Raw genomic sequence first — 20,788 nt, forward strand, 5'->3', positions numbered from 1 at the left:
TATATACAGTTATTAAAGTTATTTTTCACAGTCAGCCATTATTAATATTTTTCATCCACAGGCAAAAGTATCTAATAACAGGGGTCCTACAGAAACAAAATGAACAATATTTAGCAGGTTATGTGATCTCATGGGAGTGTACATGATTCTAATACTTTTCAAGAGTACAATTTATTTATTTATTTTTAAAACGTTTTATGGAGGACAAAAATGACAGAACCCAGCTTTAAAGTAACTAAAGTAAGTTCAATCCATCATAACATGTTTCCGATGTTGTTTGTATAAAGCACACCTGTCAAGAAAAATTCAAAAATTCAAATATTAACTCTAAAAACTGTGAAAATGGATGCCAGAAATAATGTATTCCTTTCTACCATAAGTAAGACTCCTTAGTTCACCTTTGTTTAAATGTTCATGCCACTCGTGCCATAAAACAGCATTTATAAGGCCTGTCACTTGTCATATTATTCCACATGGTGACTCAAGCTGCTCTGTCATGTAGCAGCATTTATATTATGATGTTGTGACAAGAGAAAGTCGACATTCCTTGGCATGTCTCATGACTACAGGGTTCAAGTAAAGCGTTAACTTCATTTTCCAGCTCTGCCACAGGATCTAATTATCCTCAGCATTGCTTTAGGCCATTGCTGCGGTTTCTGGGGGCTTTCATAAAACTCCATCTCATTTCAGTCGACCCTCAATAAGCCGGCGCGGTGGGTAGATTGCACCGAAGTAAGAGCTGTTGTCAATGAGTCTATAATTAACGTGGGTTGAGGCAATGCAGCTGAATTAGCAGAGCTTATGATAGCCTAGAGTGTGAAAGGAGCACAGCAGAGCACAAAAATCCATTTCACACATCGCTCATCCGCTCCTATAAGCAAAGGCATCACCTCTCCCCTCTGCGGCCTCATGATCGCTCGTATGATCCTTTCAGACCGCATGATATGAAGACAAATGGCACTGAATGCTTATGGATTCTTACACGCGTTAGTATTACAGGTTCATATGGAGGTTTCAATTGTTCATAGATGGGTGATGATCTTGTTGAAAGTGAGTTTGGTTAACAGGTCGTTACCACTGGCATATGAGACACCCCCGCAACCCCCGACACCATGCAGGGGCCTCCTTACAGTGTTATGAGCCATGTTATATTATATTATGATTAAATTTGCATGTCTAGAGCGATTCTATTCTGCACAAAGCCACATTCAAATGGAGCTCCATTCCAGAGAAGCCCTGGAAAGGCCATGCATTATTTTTTGTCTTGTTTTCCATTGATCTCATTATAGCAAAAGTGTGTTTTCACGTAATCTTGACTAGTTTCACACAAGAAAAAACTAACTCAAAATTGACCACTTGGTCAAGAGCCACTATATAGAGTCTATAAAGATTAGGTTGTAGCCACCTTCTCCAGTTTGGACATTTGGAAGTGGCCTGTCACTGACAGACATGGAGCCATTTCAGCTTGAGGGAGTCCCTGATCAAAATAAAAATGAATTCACTCATCCATGATGCAGCAGTACATGCACTGCTCTTGGAAATGGCTTTTGGTACCTCCAGACAAAAACAACAGAGTCATGATCTCTACAAAAAAAGACAAAATACAAGAAAACCAGTAATGCATGCACTGTAAAAAAAATCCGTAAAATGTACGGTAGAAAACCGGCAGCTGTGGTTGCCGGAATTTTACCCTAAAAAATACGGTAGCAACATTTTAGGTTTTACGGTTTTAACTTAAATTTACAGTTAAATACCGTAATTTCATTAACTGATAAAATTTTATTATATACCAACCTATTGAAGTACTAAAATCTGTTTTGTACCTTAACCATTTAACAGGATTTTACTGTAGCATTTTTACAGTCTTTCACCGTTAAATTAACGGTCATTTTTTACAGTGTGGCCTCTGAACCAACCCTCTCAACTTGTTTGGGGTAAAGAAATGTACATTTTTTCAACAAGGATGCATTAAATTAGGGGTCGACCGATTATCAGTGCGGATATTAAGCATGTTTATGGTTTATGGTTTATTGGTTATGGATGGATGGATGGATGGATGGATGGATGGATGGAGACAGACAGACAGACAGACAGACAGACAGACAGATAGATAGATAGATAGATAGATAGATAGATAGATAGAGGTTAAAGTATTCAAGAGAGGGCTGAATTACAAATACCTGATTCAAATGCTTATGTATAACAGCACCATTTGTGGGTGGAGCCCAACCTTAGGGTTCACAGGGATCCCTGAAGATTTGCCGTATGCCACTTGTCATTTCTCAACTTGGCATTGCAACCTCCAGGGCATTTTATTTTATTGAAACCTTCCTACAGGTTTCCTTTTGGCAGTTGTGAATTCACAAGTTTCTAAATGAGCCTTATTATCATTTTAAATTAATTCACAAATTCCTTTTTAAATGAGTTCATGGACATACATCGGAAAAATATCCCTAAAGCATTGTAAGTGAAGTACCTTGCAAGCATCACTAATATGTTTTAATCCAGAGGGCACTCCGCAGTATTACCAGCCTCTATGTCAAACTCCTGAATGGAGGCTGCACTTCTGTTGGGGGAAAGATGTGACAGGGCATATTTGTCAAAAGGAGTTTCCTTTTGTCCCTGATGATTAGGAGACACTAAGGATATACTTTTGTTTGAATCACACATAGCTCAGGATGACAGGCCCGCACTCAGGTACCCATCACCTCTCATCACTGCAACGCTCAACTGTGTCACACATGGACAAAGTGAACTAACAAATATAACAGAGTTACACAATGCAAATGCTGTGCTTTGACAAAACTGGCTCATTATTTCAATCAAAGCAGATGTTATATATAGATGTTATGTTGGATGTTCAGAACCAAAACTAAAACTATTCATTTATTGTACTTCTACTGTATATACACAGAGGGGTCCAAATATCTAAAGCCCTATTCGCACGGGATTAGTATTATCTGGGGACCTTGTGTGGTTTTGAAATTACCCCCCCACATCTGAATTTCGTGTGGTGTATTCGCACGGGATAAGCGAAGCCTGTGATTTTACTCGAATTTACTCTGATTTTTTTTTTCAATGTATTAGGTCAATAATCAAACCAAGCAAATTCAAGATGCTGACCAGATTGCTTGTTGGATCATTCTCAAATCATACTGGATCACATCAGGTTTTACAGTGAAGTTCATGCAGCCTGTGTGCTGCCATTAAAGCAAAAGAGACAAACCAAAGACATTCTGAAATTCATTTTAATTTTTCAATTCATCTATTCTCTCAAATTGCTATGCTGATAATTTAAGGCAAGACACCACTGGTGAATTGGGTAAACATTTTTTTAAATCTATTTTTTTAAATAGATATCCCCACACTTCCCCAGTTAATTAATCATAGTCCATTAATTCAAAATTAAACACATTTTTAACATATTAGAGTAAAACTTTTTACAGAGGGGATTTTGGATATCGCTTTTTTATTACTAAAAAAAAATAATACTTTTTTTTGTCAATGTTCAAGAAAAAAACTGCACTGTATTTTTAGAAATAAAATGTTCAGGCAAATGATACAACTCGCTCTATAAATTTTTTTTTTTAGAATATAGGTTGGTGCTTTTGAAGTGGTGATTTCTGAAGAAAAAAATTATAATTTTGAGAAAATATATGATAGAAAATTTTGATATAAAATATATAAACTGTAATAAAGTAGATCTGTAGTTTGGATGTTTTCTTTCTAGTCTGAAAGAAGACATGTTATGCAAGCAACACAACCCAAAATTTCAAAATTGAAGAAAAAAAACAATGGCTTTACCTTTAGTGTTTAGCCTTAATTTGCAATGAAATACATTCAAAAATACATAATAGACCTATTTTTACTAGTGGTCTCAAACATTTAGAGCACATTGTGTATGTAGCCTATAGCTATATCTGTAGTTTTAAATATGAGTAATGTCCTCTGAAAATCTGTTCTGGAGGGTGAAAGCTGCAACAGTGTTGCCATGGAGAAATATCGTCCCAGCCCATCCTAGAAATCCACTGACCTGGCAAGCGACAGGTATCAGCTGGACCTGATGATTTAATCAGGGATTAATCCAGAGATAATCTATCTTCACGTTTGTACCAGGTCTGCGATGCTCACACATGTGAGGTTAAAGGTCACATGCTGCTTGTAAACTGATTTCTCGAATATTAAAATATATACAATACAAAGGTTTATTTGTTTATTTATTTATTGATGACAGACTAAATATAATTTTTTTTGGTATACTTTTTAGTTTCAAAGAGTAGCAAGTTCTCATAAGTAACTATGTTTCTTCTCACATAACTTCTATGGATTGTTCTTGTGAACATGCTGAATAAATCACCACACACTTGAAGGTTTAAGTGCACATAGTCTTCACCGGGACGGGGAAAGCAGTTGTGCAAGACTGTAAATCATTTGGTTGATGTTGCTTTGACTTTTTGTTGCGGGTGTGTGTCTCTCTGTCTGTCCAGCAGGTTTTGAAGGTGGAATGGGTATCGTGATTTACAGATAGCGTGTCTCAACTCCAGAAAGGGTGATGGTCTCCATTTGTCTGTTTCCTTTTGAGTGTCAGCCCAATCAAGAATGGGATTGGCTGTCATGGCTGTCAGGCTGAAGGATGAGGGGAGATTGGGATGGGAGTTCACGTCAGACATGTGACTGATGGACTGACTGACTAAATGAGTGAAAGCCAGTTTAGATATATGAAACACAAGCGTCTGTGTCTTGAGAGGTGCCTAACAACCTCCCATCTGTAAAAACGCTCCTCTCTAGAGCTTTGATATAGCAGACAACTATCGAAACACACACGCCGACAAGAGCTGTTTGTTTTATTGTGAAATGAAACCAGGTTCATTGTGCTTTCCAGAAGCATCTCCTACATTCGGTTTGAGCTTGACCTGAAGCAAATCCTCAGAAGAGAGCAGATGGCTCCTTTTCTGATGTGTGTGAGAGACTGCCCAGGGACCACAGTCTGAGGTATCAACAACACACACACATAGTACTCATCTCATCCATACCCACGCTCACAACACTCCGCTCGAGTGGCTGACTGATGGATGCGAGATTCAGAACGACAGAGAGTCTCCATGGGTTTTTCTTAAGCAAAAGCAGTAGAGGACAAGGAGAAAGAAAAATACATAGAAAAAGAGCGATAGAGACTGCACTCCCAGTGTGAGCAGAATTAGGTCCAGTCTCAATAGATGACAGATCCTGGGAGAGAAGCTAATCTAAGAAAACTGAGATGGTGTGGAAGCCCTGGAGATAACATGTCAGGTTTACGCAGAAAAACTCCTGCTACACCTTACCTAAGGGTCACATTCAACACTCTGCGGCCCAGTCAGTCTCAGGTAAATAGTGCTTTAGAGCACTATAGAGATTGTTGGAATCACTACAAGTAATCAAACACCCCTGTTTCTGACACAAAGTCAATGCTAAATTTATCTTATGCCGTTAAATTTGAGTCTGCACTATGAATCACGCGTGGTCGGTTATGATCTTAAACTTCTTTCAGATGCGACGTGGAACCGTTAACTCACTTCTTAAAGGAATAATTCATCCAAAAATGAATATTCTGTCATTACTTACTCACCCACATGTCTTTCCAAACCCGTATGCTGTTCTATTTTCTGTGGCTGAAGAATTTTTCTGCATGCAGTGACAGTTCACGGTGATCCGTCAACATCCTAAAAGGACAAAAACACACCATAAAACACCATAAAAGTAGACTCTTGTGCTATATTTCAAGTCTTCTGAAGCCATATGATAGCTTTGTGTGAGGAAATTCAAGTCATTATTTACTGAATGTTGCAACATTAGCTTGGAAAAATGTGCTTCTACCTATATTTCTGCAAAACTCCAAAAACGTACCTATGCATATAATTAAGTAGTTTTAAGTGGCAGTAAAACAGAAGCAACATAATATCATTTTGCAGAAATGTTGCACCGAATGTATTTTAAACAAAGACTGAAAGAGTTGTTGGAAGCTTAAAGGTCATTTATAACCTTCGTTTAGATTTTTACTTCCAGTGATTGTATTTAGTTTTCATTTGTAATGATTATTGTGATGAACAAAACTTTTGTTGGTTACATAGCTTATTTTCTGTAATAACCCAGTGGAAAGCCAATGGAAAAACCCTACTGGGTTTTTGTTGAGGAAACCAGGGTTGTGACAACTTTCTATATTTTAACTGATTTGAGAGCTGGTGGTATAAACATTTTTGTCTTAGAGTATATATATTTGGTACTTTTTGGAGCCTGACAAATGTGGTCACTGTAAGCTGTTGTTTTATGGTACAAATCTGAGTAAAATTCTATATTGTGTCAGAGAAAGAAAAAAAAACAGCATACAGGTTTAAAGGACATGAGGGCATTTCATTTGTGCCTTGCTCTAGTTTTGGCTCTTATATGTTACGGATTTCTTTCCTGTTTGTGCCCTTTTGCTTATCGATTTGAATGTGTTTCCTGGTGGTTATTGACTTTTTGGATGTTGACCTTTGACCTATTTTGCATTTTGGCCTATACCCACGCACACACTGAAAATGTACTGTATCTACTCCCCTTAACTCCAGCGTCCTCCTTAAAAAAGCACAAATACAAACTGAATTTAGTTAGCATGAATTAACCGTGGCCCAAATATAGCCGCAGCTGTGGAGGAATTAATACATCTGCTAACATGTTATTTTTTTTCTCCCTCCTTCTGAAACTGACTCCATATTTTCACTTTGCTAGTAGCGTCTCTGCATGCGTCTGACATATGCTATTGTTCGTGTCACTTACAATTTGAAACCAAACCATGGAGTTGACACTTAAAAATATGGATCGAACTGTTACCATTGATCTTGGATATTCTGATCGGACTTTGCGGTTTTCTCCAAGACTATTTACCCCGCGGAAACTCACAGTGAAACCTGCCAACTTGTGTGAGAGGCACATACTAAACCACACATCAAAATGATGAATCGTCGAAATAATAACACTGATCAAAGAGCTGCTCCAATGTCGTCAGTGCTCAGATGAAAGACTCCTGCGATCCCTCCAGGGGAGCAGTAATGCTGAAAAGCTCTGGATGTCAGTGTGCCCTGATGTCTGGTCGATGGGGAGCCAGGATGGCAGGAACAGGTATCAGACATGGATGTGGCGTTATCAGTTCAGCAGGCGCTGCTTCCTCAGATTGATCCATCTTAATGAGCTCATCACGCCCCTGCGGAGAGACGCCCTGATTACATCGGCACGCCACACGGAAGGAGAGAGCCTGCAGTTATACACTGCCCATCACGCATACATGCACATGATGCACGTAACAGTTTCTTAAACCACACTGTTGAGACACTGATATAATGTCATTTTTAGAGCAAGAGTCATGCAATGACATTAAAAACCAAAACTACAAATTCTGTCATTATTTATTCATCCTCATGTCATTCCAAACCTGTTTTCTTTTACTCTAAACACAAACAAAAATCATTGTTTTCACATTGAACAAACTGAAGTTTATGTTGTTGCTCACTAAAAATATTAATCTCTAGTTTGTCTTTTAAATTAAATATAGCACCTATGGTTCAGGTTAGATATCAATAACATCAAACATGACCGTTTTTCAAGTGTCTCATAGTCATAACCAAACATAATGGTGTCAAAGATACCATATTTGATTTGAGAGTCACAGCAATAGAAACATTAGCACACATACAACTTTGAATACAACATTACATTTATATATAGCATTATATATTTATAATATATATATATATATATAAATTGTTGTTGTATGGGAAAAAATGTAAAGATGTGTTTTTATACAGGTTTGGAATAACATCAAAGTATACTGTCACATAATAACATATTCCAACAGAGTTTGTCTGTCTTGTTGTAGTTCAGTGGATTGAAGGGTGTTAGGTTTGCTATTTGAAGAGCGAGTGTGTCATCACACAATAGAAAAATATTGAAAAAAGGCAAAAAGAAAGTGGTGACGAATCTCTTTCATCCTCTTTCCCCTTTCATCCCATCCACATTTAGCTTCTATTTCTGTAAACCGGCCCAGACAAACAAGCACCCTCAAGGAGTCAAATTGACCGTAAAAGCACCACACAAATAAAGACTCAAAGAGGATAGCATCCACTGCTGGTGACTGAATGGATCAAGCACATTGTTATTAATTACACATATTTATAGTCTACACCCCACTTTAATTAGGTTTCATTCAATCAGTAAAGACTTGGCTGAAATAAAGTCAAGTTGTACCCCATCTCTATCTTGCCACAAAATAATAGATCATCATTAGTAAGTCCTAAAAATACTGTTTGTGCATTTGAGCCAAAACCATTAGGCCCTTTCTGAAAGCAATCTGACAGAAGAAGACTATAAGAGAGTTGAGTTCAGAGCTTGACAGGTGCACTAGAGCTCGGGTGCACTCATAATTGCTCTCCAGATGAGAGTGAAACCTTCCTTTAGCATCATTAATCACCTGAATACATTACAATCAAACCAGCATAATTAAGAAGCTAAATTAATTAGAGCAGAAATGGATGCACAAGTGCAAAATATTGCTTTTCCGCTTCCAGGCCCCCCCTTTTTAAACTCGTGCCGCCATTAATGAAGAAATGAGTCGTTAAACTTCATGACTATATTTGCCTCTGACCTGGTTTTAATGAGCATGTTTATGAGGCCGTCATGGTGCTTGAACACTTGGTAGAGTGGCAGATATGGCTGGGACTATAATCCCATCCAGTCAAGTGAAGATATACTGAGCAGTCGGTATTGAATTATTAAATCATGAGACATCATGAGACCTTTTACACTCTGAATCATGAGTCCATCTGTTTTAGGGCTGACACAAAAAGCTGTGTTCCAAAACCTAGTGAGCTGCTTAAACAGGGAGCTGCCTTCTCAGACAGCATCTGAAAAAAAATTGACCAGTTTGCAAAACTTTACATAGGTAGCAACTGTGTGTATAAAAAGCATGCCTCGTGTGAAGAGCACAGAAGACTTGACAATTGATTACAGTAAAGCTTGACCTTATCATGTTGCTAAGCAATAACAGTGATGTGTTAATAAGCTATGTAAGGAAAATATTTGTTTTAAAATATAATTAAAAATCTAATATTATTTTACAATATTTATGGAAGCATTGTGATGTTCAATAATATTTTATATATTAAATACAGTACATTTATATATTAAATATATAAAATGTTATTGTTATAATTTTTATTCATATAAAATATACGTTTATTTATAATTCAACATTTTTCTTGCTAAATCCACCCTTTAAATTTATTAGCATATTTAAGTTGCCTAAATTTTGGAACAGCCTTTGCATTATAGGAATTGCTCACCCCAAAATGGAAATTTAATGAAAATGTATTGTAAGGGGTAGGGCTGGGTATCGATTCAGATGTTCCAATTTGATTCGATTTCGATTTTCAAGCTCTCAATTCGATTCGATTTCGATTTTCTATTCGATTTCGATTTGATTTTTGATTTCAATTCTTGTTTCGATTTGACTATATGAATGAATATAGATTTAATACAAAAAAAACGATATATCGAAAAATCGATTTTTTTGCCCAGCCCTAGTAAGGGGTAGGGGACAACAGGGGATGGACTTTTTCACTGGAGGAATGGATTATAGACTCATATTTTGGTCAAAAGCTATATATGGCTTAAAGTTAAAATGCCTGAATGATGGATTTGTTTCTTGCAAGCGTGCAGCTTTTCACTTCAAATAACTGATCGACTACTTGTGGATTATTGTGATGTTTTTATCAGCTGTTTGGACTCTCATTCTGACGGCACCCATCTACAAACTCATCTACATCTTGGATGGCCTGAGGGTGAGAAATGTTCTGCAAATTTTCATTTTTGGCTGAACTATTCCTTTAATATGTCTCCCTGGCAGACAGCACACTATAACTTTTTGAACAGAGAAACATAGTCACACCTCTATATACTGTATAAATAAATTATTCAGTCAGTCCATCAAATGAGGAACAAAAGGGATTGGCATTGTCATAGAGCATCAGTCTTAAGTTCTGTGACCGTAAATGGCCTGCAAGCACTGTCCTCATCCTCCCATTTGATTTCCATCAGATGGCACTCATCAGGAGAAAATGTTGAACCTTATATCCAGAAGCTGGTCCATGTCAGGTTGTAATTGTTGTCCAAGACATGGACTGTCAGTTCTGTCAGTACTGCTCAGCTTCCTGGCGGAAACAGGCAAAGGACTTACAAGAGACTCCTTGCCAACTTTCTTTCATCTTACGTGGAAACATTTCTTTGATTAAAGGAAAGGGAACTAATTAAAGGAATCCATGGAACTGAAAGGAACTTGAGGTGTAAGGACAAATCATAAAAGTATGAAATCAGATTCACTGAAAAGATCAGACTCAAATGAACAACTCGTTAACAAACTGGATCCACCAATTCATTTGAAAGATCTGACTCTGTTAACAAATCGGACAATAGCTTCTTTTTCAGTTAATTACAATGATCTGGTTAATCCAGTTTACTGAATGATTTGTTCATTAAATAATGAAACAATGATTCGGTTCAATTTACTGACTCAATTATTTGGTTGCAGCCCATTTTAAATCATAAACATTTTTTTAAAAGAATGATTCGTTTACTAATGCTTCTTTAAAATATGTCCATGTGGAATAAATCCATGCCTAATTTTACATTTTTGTTGGTTTGAACTATTTGAACTAGTGAACCCTGACTATGCTACATCCAGGTTTATGACATTATCTTTTCCTATTTTAAAGCCTTAAAAATTTTGTGTCGAAACCTGTCAGCCTTGCATCATGAGCAATTATATTTCTTCCTACCCAGACAATAAAATTAATTTAGCTTGATTCTAAATAATAAAATACTAAAACCACTTTTGCATATCTATGTTATGAATTATAGAATCCAAGTCAATCTGCATGTAAAGACCACTGATGATGCTTCACTGTGCACATTCTCTCAAACTAAAAAAAGAAGTATAACGTAGCATATCAGAATATTAAATTAGCCTACATTTCCAAGGTAATTTATATTTAAGTCATCTTTAGACAGGTACTTTATCCTTTTATTGTATTCGTCTATAACCGTGCACAACACGTGTCCAGATCAAGTATTTCCCTGTTACCCAATGAGTATAATTGTTGTACATAAATAATTCAACAGCATTAAGTGTGACAAAAACTGAACTTTAGGGAGTTTAATCCCTGAAAAATGCAGAGTCACGGTTCTGTAACCACCCATCTAATAAGCGTTTCTCCTCATTGGTCTTTTGTTGTCTTGCCTCTGGGCTACAATATCTCCTCTTGCAATTTTATCTTCAATTATGCAGAAAATTCTGCATCTGGGGGTCATAATCATAATTATCTTTTACATATCTCATTAAATGGACCTCATTTCCCCAGAACTAAGCCTCAGTTAGAGATTAGCCCGCTATTGTCAATCCCTTAGGATGAACCATGCAATGAATAATGCATGAATAGTTCACACAAGTTTTTTTCTTCAGCGTGTCAATATCGTACGCTTTTGGATTTGTACGTGGAATAGCAAGAAAGAATCACCGCGTAAAAACGTTTTCATCATTGTGGTGTAAAAACATGTTTCTATCCATTTACAGTTGCAAGAAAAAGAATGTGAACGCATTGGAATTAGATGGTTATCTTCATTAATTTGTCATCAAAGTCACAGGTATAGGCAAACTATAGATAACAACACAAACAAATATAATCTTTCATGTTTTTATTGAACACATCCCAATAAACATTCACAGTGCTGTGGAAAAAGTAAGTGAACTTCACCTTGTTCACCCTAGATGATCCACAACTTCCTCCAGATCACATTCTTTGGTTTTCCAGCATATTCTGCATATTTGAACCATTTACAACAGTTACTGTATGATTTTGATATTCTTCTTTTCACACTGAGGGCAGATAATGGACTCACACACAACTATTAAAGGGTGAAAACATTCAATGATACCCAAAAGTAAACAATTCATTAAGAGCCGGGGATGTAAATGTTTTTAAAATGGTGATCAGGGTAAATTGTATTTATTTTGTCATGTATGTATCTTCTGAAGAGCAGTAATAAAAGAAAAAAAGGTGTACATTGAAACAAAATATTAAAAAATATGAATCACATATATAAATAATAATGTTAATGATGATGAATAAACATCATCATCATCATTAGGTTCAAAAAGTTTACACTCCCTGGCTCTTAATTATCCTTAGTGTGAAAAGATGATATCAAAAATCATACCGTCACTGTTGTAAAGGGTTCAGATATGCAGAATATACTGGAAAATAAAAGAATGTAGATTGCACATTGTGTTTGCCTGTACTATTATATTATTTTATGAGCAATTAATGCAAAAAACAACCAATTTCAATGGGTTCACATACTTTGTCCTGCCACTGTACTGTCACAATAATTTCTACTTGAGTTTTCTTCATCATTAATTAGATTTAAAGTGGAGCAATCTAATTACTGAAAGATATCACTTTGATTAAAAAAAAAAAATTAAGGTTTCAGTTTAGTGAGTTAGTTAACAATGAGGAAAATTGAATCAATCAGCTCTGACTCCAATGAAAATAATTACTTGACATGACTGCCAGCCTGGCTGTGAATAACATGCCCAAGATGGAGTTAAGTCAGTTAAAAAAACAAACTTTAAATATTTATACTGCACAGGAATGATGCATGATTGACTGAAATGCTTTGAGTTTGTAAGTGGGATATAACTCACATATAACTTATAACATATAACTTTCAACTGGCATTAAACTACAGCTACAGCAAGAATATATGAATGAACGGTTGTGGTCAGATTGTCCACTTAACCTCTCTGCCCTGCCCTTGTGTGACAGAGACAGATTTTTCACATGCTCTGCAATATTGTACCCAGCGTGAGGCCATTTTCACAAGTGTGTTTTTCTCCCTGATGTGTGAGTCTTTATTACCTCTAATTAGCTGTGTTTGTGGCGAGTGTCCGCCAAAAGACACGTCAGACAACCCAAAGACAAACTACGCCTGGCATATCATCCTGAAAGCGGCTATGTCCCACCATTGATATTGTGATCCTGGGTGAACAGTGTGATCACTAAGACCCCTCTCCCTCACCACCATCTGTCCTTTTCTCAGAGGTCACCCAATCAGTCTCTGTAAGTGGTTGGCATTGGAGACCAGTGTATAACGCAATCAGTGACTAATCCTTATGGTTTTAGACTTAAAGCTGACGTGTCTAGTTTCTGTGCCAATAATATAACTGAAGAAAAACTGGAAACTGGAAAAATAATAACTGATTTCAAACAGGTTTCCTTAATAATCCTATGTCATTGGTTGCACAAACAGATAGTCCCACCATAAAGTCACACCATTGGTTAAGAAAATGTTCTCAAACAAACAGAATTATGATATATTTTTTGCTTTTCAGAGGAATCAACCTACAAATGGTTTTCTTATATTTACACTACCATTCAAAAATGTGGGGGCAGTAAGATTTTTAATTAGATTTTTATTCAGCAAGTAAAGACATTTCTAAATGTAAAAAATATTTTCATTATTTAACAAGGATGCATTAAATTGTCCATAACTGACAGTAAAGGCATTTATAATGTAAAAAATAGAAATAGAAAAAACTCTATTTCAAATAAATGCTGGGGTTTTTTTTACTTTTTATTCATCAAAGAATCCTAAAAATGTGTTTCACAAAAATATTAAGCAGAACAACTGTTTTCAACATTGATGATAATAATAAAAATAATAAAAATAATAATAATAACAATAATCAGTATATTAAAACAATTTCTGAAGGATCATGTGACACTGAAGACTGGAGTAATGGCCACTGAAATTTCAGCTTTGCATCACAAGAATAAATTACATATTAAAATATATTAAAATAGAAAGCAGTTATTTGAAATTGTAATATTTAATAATAATAATTCATTACATTTATATAGCGCTTTTCTAGGCACTCAACGCGCTTTACATTGTCAGGAGGTATCTCCTCATCCACCACCAGTGTGCAGCATCCACCTGGATGATTCATTTAACAATATTTCATTTAATTTAACAATATTTCTGTTATAACAATATAACAATATTTAACAATATTCATTTAACAATATTTCTGTTTCTATACAGCCTTGGTGGGGGGAAAAAAACTTACTGATCCTAAACTTTTGAATGGTAGTGTATATGGAACATCATTATGAATCATTTGGAGACCCAAAATGTAAAAACAAAATATAACTTTGAAAAATATTCACCTTTGCAAGAAAAGCTCAGAAATGTTTAATATGTTTTCATGAATGGACAGTGGTTATCATGTTTAGTGCGTGATGAATATGTGTCCAGCATATGTGGTCATTGAGATCACTGTGTGATCTGGAAACGCTCTATGGGATCAGTGAGTGGCCAAGTTGTGTCCACGATGTGTGTGTGCGTGTGTCTTGCAACAGGCTGTGAGAGTGTCACTGTCCCCTCAGTAATTCAGGCCTTCCAGCTGAGATCAGCTCTAATAAACCATCTGCCACGTCATCCTGCTGCATTCCCACTACGCCATCACAATACCTCAAAAAACTCACCTAAACGCAGCACACTCAGCCATGCTATACAGGTATCCCATGAGAGATTACAGTTATAGAATGACACATACTCTTACTAACACAGAGATTCTTCAATTAAAGTGACCACGCAATCAGACTTTATGTTCAGTAATTAATATTTAAACAAGTACCATCATATCTCAAGGACAAATGCAGAGTGAAAGCGAATGCTGTCTGTGAACGAACGAACAACCTATGTCAAGCCATATCTACCGTTTTAACAGGTTGAACTGAATTACAAACAGAAGCCAAGAGCGTGACATCATATTCTGCTGCTAATATTCGGGGTCAGTTGTGCTGTAGATTCATAGGTTCAAAGTGTTTGTACTGTACTTCTTAAAGTTGATTAAATAAATTAAAATCTCCAGCAGCAGGTTCAATAGACATGTTTGATATATTAAGATTGTTAGAATACGTTGTAAAGTGTTCTTAATTTATCTGCAAATGTATTACCTATTTCCGATGAACCTGCCGTCCCCAGAAATTTAATTAAGTTCATAATAGCATACTGTATATTAAGGGCTTAACACTGTTAATAAAATCTGACACAAGTTTGAGTCTTAATGGCTTTTTTAATTACACCCAAAAAAACATAAAACTTTGATATTCTGAAATGATTGCACATCTTGTTTGTTAGTTTAATTATGATGACAAATATTGAATGTGGAGCATATTAAAATAAATGCAAATATATTTTGTGGAACATGCAAAGCCTAGAAACCTTATAACATGTATGATACATTTTGTACTCTATTGCATTGACTTTAATTTTATGTGGGGGGGAAAAAACATCTCTTGCCATGGGAGTTATGGAAATTATTGCGACAAGCATCAGATATGCAATAATAAAACACAAGTGTAATTATGTTCAGTTGTTCTCTGAGAAGGTTCGCAATAGTTTTGGGCTATTAAACTTTAATGGATTCATTTGCATTTTTGTCAACAGTGGCAAAAATAATTAAATATTTCACAAAGTTTCATTTGGCTTTTAAATGAATGTTGTGGTATAACATAAACTTTTCCAGCTTAAATTAAACATAATAAGGGAACATATCAGGAGGAAAATCAATTAATAGTAGAACCATTATATTTCACTTTTAAATCATGCCTGATTTCTTGCTGTAGCTTTGCTATAGTGCATGAAGCTCCAGCACACATTGTGAATCTTGTATTTCCCACACAGAATAGAATAGGCTGGCTTTGTATAAGTGATAGATGTCACAAAAGCACTGAGTTGTCTCTAGTCTTTGCAATGGTTTTGCTTCTACCTTTGGACAGGATTTAGACATAGAAAGTTCAAAGCAGCCAATGGAACAGTGGCGCACGTCTGAAAATCAACTAAGCTATAGCAGGATGTGTTGAATTTATGCATCAGAATTGCTGAAATTACAACAGCAGCTTTTCATAAACATAATAACTTCCAAAAGTTTGAGGACCACATTTCACACCAATTTACCTTGCATTTATTCCTTTATACGGTTTTAAGGCAAAAATGAGTAGTGCGTTTTTTTTGCATGATGTAAAATAGGAACAACAAGAAATGAGAAAGTTACAATTCACATCAGAGTATGTTAACATTTGCATTCATCTTCTGATGGAATAAACTGAGGGGATATTTCAGGGCATGATTTCAAGTACGACAATGTCCCAGCAAAGAGGCTTATGAAGGTTAGATGCGATAAACAGTAATTATCTTATTATTCAGTGTTGTTCTTATTTTCTTACATGGAAATGAAAAGTGTTTTCAAGTACTCCGGGGCTAGTTGTTATACTTTTTATTTATATTTCTCGGGGTAGGTTTATTTTTGAAATTCAATTTCTGGACAAGTATGGTCCTTTAAGTCTTGACTTCATAAAAAGTAATAGAACATTTCCATTAAAAAAAAAACATTTGTGACAATATAATAATATTTCTATAAAAGGTATATCAGATTAAATATTAAACTAATTAAGAGGAATTGTAAAAAGCAATGTGTCATATATTAAAGCATTGTAGCAAGTGCAATGCATGACAACTTGCTATAATATAAAAAAATAAAAAATTAATTTAAAAAAATGCATTCTTAATCAGGAAAGATGCAATAAATTAATCAAAAGTGAGTGAACACATTTATGATGTTACAAAAGGTTTGTATTTCACATAAATGCTGTTTATAAATATTAAATACTATAAAAGATATTAAGCAGCACAACTATTTTTAATAGTGATAATACCGTAATAAGAAATGTTTCTTGAGCACCAAATCAGCATTTCTAAAGGATCATGTGACACTAAAGACTGAAGTTAAATTCAGCTATGCCATCATAAGAATAAATTACATTTTAAAATATATTAAAATAGAAAGCCTTAAGCAGTTATTTTATACTGTAATAATATTTTTATTTTTACTGTATTTGTGATTAAATAAATGCAAATGAGAATAAGAGAACTTTTGAACAGTAGTGTACTCTAAAGGTATAGTCAACTCTTGCGTAAATGTTTGCAATTGTGTAACTAGTGCAAAAATATATTATTGCAATTTTAACTTTTATAAAAACTAACTTAACCTCTTAAATTACAAGGTGTCCAATGCGATTTAAAAAAATATTTTTTAATAATATATGACCTATTACTACTTGACAACTTTCATACCAGTTTCTATGTGACAATAATACAATAAAATGTCTTGTATGCATGTTTCACCCAATTTATATATTGATATAAAAGGTATATTCATGCACATAAATAAAGCAGGTATAACTGATGTGTTGCTATCCTGCCGTGACACCCCACTTATCAGGTAATGATAGAGTCTGTGGGAAAACTGACATGTTTAAATTGAATAAAATCATCTTTTGCCTGCTGTTAGACACAAGAATGCCTGTATCACAGATGCTCATGTATTATTGCTTATAAAGCCATAACAATAAATGACACACCGTCAGCAGATTTCTGAAATTACAAGAGAGGACAGTCATCAATCATGACTCTCCATTCAAATATTCAGTTGATTTCTCCTGTGTATTTCCCTGCAGTGTAACAGGGCATGTCGGGAAGGATCATTAAGATGGGAAATATTAATTATAAAAATAATCACCTTGTGCCTCTTTTTTTTTTTTTTGAGGAAAAAATCAATCTTTTCCTTAGTTCCTCCTAAACTCTGCTGTATGGAAGCCCGTTTCCACCACTGAATTAAAAAAAAAAAAAAAAAACCCTGTACCAATAAAAGACAAACTCACTTTTTCACTCAGAATTGTGAGATATAAACTGGCAATTCAGATTTTTTTTTTCAGAATTGCGTGATATAAACTCGCAATTCTGACAACATAATCAGTCTTTCTCCTCAGAACTGGACTTTATAACTTGCAATTGCAAGTTTATATCTCACAATTCTGAGAAAAAAAGTCAGAATTGCGAGATACAAACTCGCAATTACGAGAAAAAAGTCTCTTTTTTTCTCACAACTGTGAGTTTATATCCCGCAATTCTGACTTTATAACTCGCAATTCTAAGAAAAAAAGTGAGAATTGTGAGTTTATATCTCACAATTCTGAGAAAAAAGTCTGAACCGCGAGTTTATATCTCACAATTCTGAGTGAAAAAGTGAGAATTGTGAGATGTAAATTCACAATTGCGAGAAAAAAATTCAGAATTGTGAGATTAAAAGTCGCAATTACCTTTTTAATTTTTAATTTAGAGGCGGAAACGGGCTTCCATACTGCTGTCTACCTGTCGACTGCCTGTGTTTACAAACACATCAACAAGATAGAGAGCGATGATAGAGAGACGGATCGTCTTGTCCGCTTGAGCGTCTATCTCACAGGCGGCTCCCGTAGGACCCCACATACTTATGGCCTCTTCACTGTCACTTTATTCATTACCGCAGAGGAAGCCAGACCGAGGGGACTCCATTAGACTAATTTTAGAGAAGAGGAAAGATAGACGCTTTCTCAGCGAGTGAGCTGAATGAATCCCTTTCATTAGCACTGACTGATGGCTCGTCACCGTCACGCCGTCGATGACTGGCATGAGGGTGATGACAGAAACATGGTGGCGAACACGCCACTTGTCCATAAAGAGTGTCACTTTAGACAGGGGTGAAGGGAAATATATATGATGAACTGGTCACTTTAAGAACAGACCTGCCCTGCTCACTCAGATACATGACAAACTGCCCTTTTCAAAATGAAGTTAGCTTCCAACACTGCTTGCCCTGGTGCCTTATCTGTGTAAGAAACTATAGTCTGCCCCGACCAGATTCCACTCCACAATAGATGTTTGATCATGCTCATTTCCCAAAATGGCTTAATTATTATAGAGATTAAGAAAGTCAACAGTTATGTTGTTTCTAAGATAATCTGGGATGATCACATCCTAAACAAATGGTGACCAATTGTAAAGTGGGAGCGGGTGTGGGACACAGAGAACCATCTCAGACAATTAGGTGACAGAACTTCATTAACATACAAACCACAGCTGTTACGACAGGAGCAAATTCATTTCCATTAAGGGTAGTAAACTGTAAATTTGTAAAAGATTTGAGTTTAGGATGTTCTGGCTTCATTCCGACTCTGTTGAAGCCAAGGTACAACATGTACTTTGTCACTGCTATGCTGCAATAAACATCTTCATCAAGATCTTTAACGTCCTCATCATTTTTTATTACATCTGAGAACCACAAAAAGATGGTCCAGTGAAAAAGTGATATACAATCAGAATATTAACGCTGTGCAGAAGGAGTAGAATAAAACAGGGAAAATATGTCAAGTCTGATTACCTGGATGTGAGGACTAGGAGAGTGACACAATACAATGATCTTTTTGAGCTGTAAGAAACCTATTCGAGATATATTGCAATATATAATTTTTTTATTGTATTAATCATTATTGTTTATTTTATATAAATATTAATTAATACAATAATTAAAATATAAATGCAATCTATCCCATGTTTTTAGATAAATCTTATTACTTCATTTTTCTAATTTTATTATTTCTATTATAACTGTATGCTTCATTTTATAGTTAAAAATAGCAGAAATTGACATACAAAATTTAAAACAGGCCGACCTCTTTTTTCCCCACATAAACTAATGAAATATAAATTAAAATGTCTGGAAACATATTTTAGTATAGGTTACACTTACCTGCCATAAAATACTGCATACATTGCAATATATTCCAAGTCGTCTGAAGCCATGTCATGGATTTGCACATTAAAATCTGCTGCATCTGTGATACACATAAGAACCAGTGATGTTGACATCTATAATATAGCAAGAACTTCTCAGGTTACATAAACCAGAAGTGCTGTTTGCACCATAGAAGGAGAAGAAATTGTGGACAAACTTAATTGCTTCTCATGCGTTACATCAAGAATGAATAAATATGCAAGATCTGAAAACAATCATAATGTCAGGGAATCTTTTTTTCTCATTTAGTTCTCATTCACTTATGAGAAAATAGTTGCAAAATAATTAGGGAACTCCTTTTGTGTTTCATGGAAGAAAGAAAAACATGAGAGCAACGTGAGTGAGAGGAAATGGCTTTTTTGTGTGTAGGGCTGCACAATTTGGTAGAAAAATAAATAAATATCACTGCAATTGAACTGCAATATAAGAGGGAAAGCATACAGATAACATATATGATGAGCTGGAACTTTAGGGCCTATAGACATACATCTTTTATTTGAACTGCAATAATAAATATTAAATGCACCAATCAAATTTGTTCACTTTAGTTTTATGTTTGTAATATAGATGCATAATTTATATGCAGTGTTGCTTCCTATTATCATCCTATTTCTGAGTTTTTCTCAGGATGGGATGTTTGAAAAGGTGAGAAAAACGGCGAAATGCTCAAAATAGCACCGAATGTATTAAATCCACAGCATTTGTAAGTCGCTTTGGCTAGATAAAAGCGTCTGCTAAATTACTAAATGTAAATGTAATAGCTACTTACTGCTGCTGTTGTTTTCCATGTTGCTTCCCTCCAAAACGTTGATGTCACTTCCTAAACGATTATGTCATTAGGAATTGCATTTTGTTATATTGCAAAGATGAAAAAGTGATATCGAGTACACAGGGGAAACACTTTTTTAAATGTTTACCATTGTTAAGAGAACGTGCACATGAATAATCTGTCCATTGACTTTCATTTATATTTTGTGGGTGGGCATT

The 20,788-nt window shown here is 35.3% G+C and overlaps 1 long non-coding RNA gene across 1 annotated transcript; it reads right to left on the reverse strand.

The window, feature by feature from the left end:
* Nucleotides 1-4,445: 4,445 nt before the first annotated feature.
* Nucleotides 4,446-20,780, reverse strand: LOC107755519 (uncharacterized). Its single transcript, XR_001641708.1, has 5 exons — nucleotides 20,719-20,780; nucleotides 20,571-20,621; nucleotides 19,757-19,841; nucleotides 5,606-5,699; nucleotides 4,446-4,626 (listed from the first exon to the last, which is right to left on the reverse strand). It is a non-coding gene; the product is annotated as an uncharacterized LOC107755519 (long non-coding RNA).
* Nucleotides 20,781-20,788: the final 8 nt, after the last annotated feature.

This window comes from Sinocyclocheilus rhinocerous, unplaced genomic scaffold (assembly GCF_001515625.1).
Source record: "Sinocyclocheilus rhinocerous isolate Xijiao unplaced genomic scaffold, SAMN03320098_v1.1 scaffold140, whole genome shotgun sequence".
Lineage (NCBI taxonomy): Eukaryota > Metazoa > Chordata > Actinopteri > Cypriniformes > Cyprinidae > Sinocyclocheilus > Sinocyclocheilus rhinocerous.